This window comes from Solanum tuberosum, unplaced genomic scaffold (genome assembly GCF_000226075.1).
Source record: "Solanum tuberosum cultivar DM 1-3 516 R44 unplaced genomic scaffold, SolTub_3.0 scf00589, whole genome shotgun sequence".
Classification (NCBI taxonomy): domain Eukaryota; kingdom Viridiplantae; phylum Streptophyta; class Magnoliopsida; order Solanales; family Solanaceae; genus Solanum; species Solanum tuberosum.
The window spans coordinates 245,794-251,382 of NW_006239511.1; the positions used below are offsets into that span (position 1 = coordinate 245,794).

At 33.4% G+C, this 5,589-nt stretch overlaps 1 pseudogene; it reads left to right on the forward strand.

The window, feature by feature from the left end:
* The first annotated feature begins 2,019 nt into the window (after positions 1–2,019).
* Positions 2,020–5,589, forward strand: part of LOC102578968 (mediator of RNA polymerase II transcription subunit 20a-like) — a 5,020-nt pseudogene continuing 1,450 nt past the window's right edge.

Sequence of the window (5,589 nt, forward strand, 5' to 3'; positions counted from 1 at the left end):
AGGGCCTTCACGGTCCGTGGTCCCTCACAAGAGTCGTGGAGTGATCAGTGAAGGCTATCCAATAGGCTCCCAGACCTGAGCCTACAGACCTCAACCTAAGTGAGGTCCATTGGGACCTTCACGATCCGTGGTCCTCCACACGGTGGTAGGGGTTCGTGGACCAAACCCCAGAACCCCCAACTCCTGGACCAAGTGCAGACCACGACCATCTTTACGGTCCGTGGTCCCTTTCATGGTCCGTGAAAGTGGCCGTGGTCAGCCCTGTCTGAAACTTAAGTCAGGGGTCTTTTGGTCTTTTATTATTTCGTTGGACCCCTAAACTATGCCATTTTAACCTTAAACTATGTGGTTTTGGTCAATTTTAGCCTAAAAAAATAACTAGAACTTACCTAAGTCAGATCTTTAATAAAAAACTTAGAAAATTAGAAGCGAAAGAGGAGAAAAGGTCGAGCAACCCTAGTTCAAGAACGCAACAAGTTTCCTCCAGTTCTAGCCCTTAAATCGAAGGATTTCTCTGTGGAATTCGTCACCAGGTATGTGGGATTTCACTAGTGGGTTCTTTTCACCCATTAGGTCCCTAGAATTCAGTCAGATTCTTGATTCCCTATTATTAACTAGTCCTAGGGTTTCTAGAACTTCAATAGATTCTCATGAATTAGTTAATTATATGTTCCAAATCAGATTATCATGTTATTATTTCGTTATTGCATAAATTTCAGAACCTTAGCTATGTATTTCTTTAGTTCTTGAATTACACATACTAGGTTAGATATTTCAGTATTTCAGATATATATGCCCCAGTCTTGAATGTGTCATTATCAGTATATTAATGTGCAATCCCAGTTTGCATGTCAGTTTTGAGCTATCTAGTATATCATAAAATTCAGTCTTAATGTGTTGATCATTTAATCTAATGGGAGTAGCGTAATACCGAGTTGGACTAGGGTCAGTCACCCATATAGTCCTAGAACTACGAGTCATGTAGGTTGTAAGTCCCCTCTGTGGGCATCATTTTAGTTATCCCGAAAACATGCCTCTACACCTTTGGCCGGGTGTATTGGGTCTAGGGCGTATACATCGAAATCCACATTTTGCTCATGTGGTTTTATTATCGGTTATTAGTAGCTCCCACAGTTCAGTCAGACTCCATTGCATTGACCATATGTCAATATAGTCAATATTCAGTCTCAACATGTTATCATTTGGTCATTGCATATAGTTAGTTCAGTATTCAGTATCTATATAGTGTTCAGATTATGCTCTTGAGTTATTGCTTGTTCAGTTATATGCTTATTTAAGCTTTATTCTATCCTACATGCTCAGTACCTTTCAAGTATTGATGCATACTCTGCACTACATCATCTCGTGATGTAGGTTCAGGTTCTCAGCATCCAGATCACACTTAGATCGGTTCCCGATCTTCAGTTCAGCAACATCAGTGGTGAGTCCTCATTCTTCGAGAACTAGTGACATGTTTATCTTTATCGCTTTTATTCTTTAGTTGCAGTTTTGCTAGATCTAGTTGGGGAATGTCCCAATATTTCTAGTCAGTTTAGAGGCTTATTTCAGACATAGTTAGATTCTGCTTAGTATTTGAGTTTGATATTTCTTTTGTATTAAAACTATCAGATTTGATATATTCAGTTTAGTATGTGGGTATTCCCATCACTTTCATTTTCATGATTTAGCTTCCGCATCAGTTATTATATTTCTAAGTATATTCATGTCATGCCATCAGGGTTAGCTTGGGGTCACTTGTGATCCTATGTCCTGTGTACGCGTCTCGGGAGTAGCTCGGGGATTGACAAAATTGGTATAAGAGCATTAGGTTTAAGAGTCCTAGGATGTCTGAAAAGCCGCACTAAGTAGAGTCATTTTCATGGGTGTGAAGTGCATCAAATCTAATGAGAGGGAGGCTACAAAGTGTTTTAGGAAAAATCTTCATTTTCTTGTTACTCTTATCGTGCGTAAGGTATGATCTAATTCCGTTCTAACTCAACGTTCTACGTTTCAGTGATCATGCCTACTCGCAGAGCTAATGCCAGGAATGCGAATGTCAGGAACGCAAACGAAACTCCTCTAGTCCCAGATCAAGAAGTTTCGAATGCAGAATTTTGGAACGCCATTCAGATGTTGGCTCAGAGTGTTGTTGCCAACTAGAACAATCAATGGGCTCCAGTTCCGACAAATGCTAATGTTGTATCCACTGCAGGTGGAGTGTGAGATTTTGTCAGGATGAATCCGCCAGATTTCTTAGGATCGCAGGTTGGTTAGGATCTCCAGAACTTCATTGATGAGGTCAAGAAGATCTTTGAAGTGATGCAGGTAACTGGGAATGATCGGGTTGAGTTAGCATCTTACCAACTTAAAAAACATTTCTAGAAACAGAAAAGGAACATTTTTTAGAAACATTTCTTTTAAGATTGAACCTCTGAAAAGAAAATAATAAATCCTCAAAAGTAAGAAGAAGAGGAGAATCAGAAAAGGAATCTACAATAGTAGGAAATAAATACTCATTCTTAAATAATAAAACATTTCTAGAAACATTAAATTTGTGAGAACATGGATCATAGCAAATAAAACTTTTTTGTGAAGTACTATAATCCATAAAAGCACATTTAGTAGACTGTAAAGAAAGTTTATTGTGTTGTGAAGGAGGTAAATGCACAAAGAAAATACAACCATATGTATGAAAATCACTATAGTTAGGATTTTAATTATAGGGACGAAATATGGAGACTCAAGATTTAGAACTTTAGATGGAAGTATATTAATTAAATAGACAGTAGTAGACAAAGCTTCCATCTAGTATTTAGATGGTAGAGAGGACTCAATCAATAGTATATATCCGTAAGAGCATTGTGAGACAATTCCTTTGTCAAGAAAGACTTTTTGAATTCATAAGACATATATTCTCCACCAGAATCAGATCTTAATAATTTGATGCTCGTAGAAAATTGAGTCTCAATGTAAGCCAAAATTGTCTTGAACATGGAGAATACCTCACATTTGGATCGAAGAAAATACACCCATGTAAATCGAATATAATTATTTATGAATGTCACAAATTATTTGAAATGAGAATGAGAAATAATTGGTGAAATGCCCCAAACATCACTATGGAATGACATCAAAACGCCTTGTAGCATGACTACCAAAATTAGGAAAATGAAGAGTTTTACTTTTGCCTAATTTAAAAGTAGAACAATCAATGAAAGCAGCTGAAAATTGATTTTTGTTTACCAATAAACTAGAGTTTAATAAATGAAACAACACAACAAAATTTAGATGTCCTAGACGCTTATGCCAAACCTCAGTCTTACTACCAGTAGAGGTACAAGCAAAAGATAAAACAAGAGGAATGAAAAACTGTATAGGAAACAATCGTTCAACTTTAGGGCCCTTCACGATTATCGTCTTCTACACTTGATCCTGTACAAACCAACCATTACGAGAAAAATGCACATCACAATTGTTATCTACTAAATGTCTAGCTGAAATAAGACTAGTTGAGAGCTTTGATGAAATAAAAACATTCTTGAAGTTGGAGTAATGTCTCCAACCTTGGTAATGGATAAATTACCACCGTTGACAATCTGTATTTGTGATGGACCTTGATACTTACGAACATGTTTTAGGGTGCTCATTTAGATGGTCATATGATTGAAAGCACCCGAATTAACAATACAAAAATTAGATGTAACATCATTACCTTGTTATACCAGTGCTGAAAGAATGACACTATCATTTGTTGTACCATTTTAGAAGTAAGAACTTGTCCTGAAGATGAGTTATCAGTAGTGATGAAACTATTTATCCCAATTTGAAAAGCACTGACCCTACGATTTTTAGGGCGTGTGGGATATTCTTTGATAATGTGTCCTCGTTGTTTACAATAATTACAGAACTTCTTGCTACAATTGCTAGTGATATGACCATATTTGTTTCCAACTGTAGCATTGATGTGTTCTAGTCATATCCATGTCCTTTCCTTTACCTTGATCAACAAATACAACAATGACATCATTTTCAATATAAGAAGAGATAAATTTTCTTTGGAGTTCATCACCTTACAATAAGTTCTTGATAATAAAAATAATATTCATCAATATGTAAGTTCAAACAATGAATGTGGAAGGTTTAAAATGCTATCGAACTTGAAATTGAGGCCTTCTACATTTTCCCATTTTTCCACACACAAAAAAAGTTCAACAACTTATTGTCTTTGGTGTTACTAATTCTTTGATTGGTATATGCCATTTGTTCTTTTGTATAAAGAATTAGGTTTAATATATAATTTTTCGACAATATTTAGGGTCTTTCAGTCATTTTAATAGTACCACAACTTAATAGTATTTTTTGCCAAATACATCAACTTTTTATTATCGGTTTCATCACCTCTATCCAAACTTGTAACAAATTATTTATAAAATTAATTTTCGCACTAAATTTACATGTTGTTAATTTATAGTTAGCTAATCCAAACAGGCTCTTTGTATGATTTTGAAGCTGAATGATCATACATTATTTGATCTGCACTTCATCCTCATCCTGCCTGGTCGATCTTTCACTAGCCAGGATTAAGAGAAAACATATAAATAGACAATTAAATAAGTACATTCTTTTAATTACAATAAAATAGTGTAACACTCCAAATTCGATAGGTCATGTGGAAAACTATTGAATATCTTGGCTACTATACAAATTCTTATAGTTGACATTGTTGATAAATTTTACGTGTACCATTTTTCTTATTAAAAAATAAAATCAATTTTTTAAAAAAAGTAACTTAAGTCGGAAATTTATATAGGATGAAATAAAGATAGTATATACTTTATTTTACTATAAACGATTCATATTTGTGCATGAATGTTTTGACTTGTTTGATCCTTCAAAACATCTTTTTTTAATTGGTATATTAATTAATAAAAATAAATATGTAAACTAAATACACCATTCTAAGAAAATTTTATTTAGAACTACATTTATGGATAAATATTTATTATTATTCTATTTCTATCTGTGAGGAAGATTAAGAAAAACTGTTGATTTTACAAGGAATGAAAATACTATTTTAATTACCTAATAAGTATAAAAAAATATTGTATCATATAAACTGATATAAATATAGTACATACTTTATTTTAATAAAACTAATTCCTATTCGTGAATGAAATCTTTGACTTGTTTTTCATCCTTCAAAGCATAATTTTTCCTCTTATAAAAAAGGTATATTAATGAAGAGAAATAAATATATGGACTAGATACGATTTGGACAAAATATGATGTTGACCTACATTTTAGGATGAATATTTATCATTCTTTCTTTCTATCTTCAATGCTAATTAGGAAAAAATATTAATTCCACAATAAATTAGAAGGTAAAAGAAATACAATTTTGATTATATAATAAGTTTAACCATAAAAGGTAAATTTGTTGAAATTTTAGTAACAAAATCCAAATATGACATGAATTTTATGACTTGTATTTTTGTTCAAGGTACTTGTCAACTATAAATACAGTGTTATTCTTTCAAACACTTTCAACTACATTAAGATTCATTCTCTTATCTTTCCTTGTATTAGCCC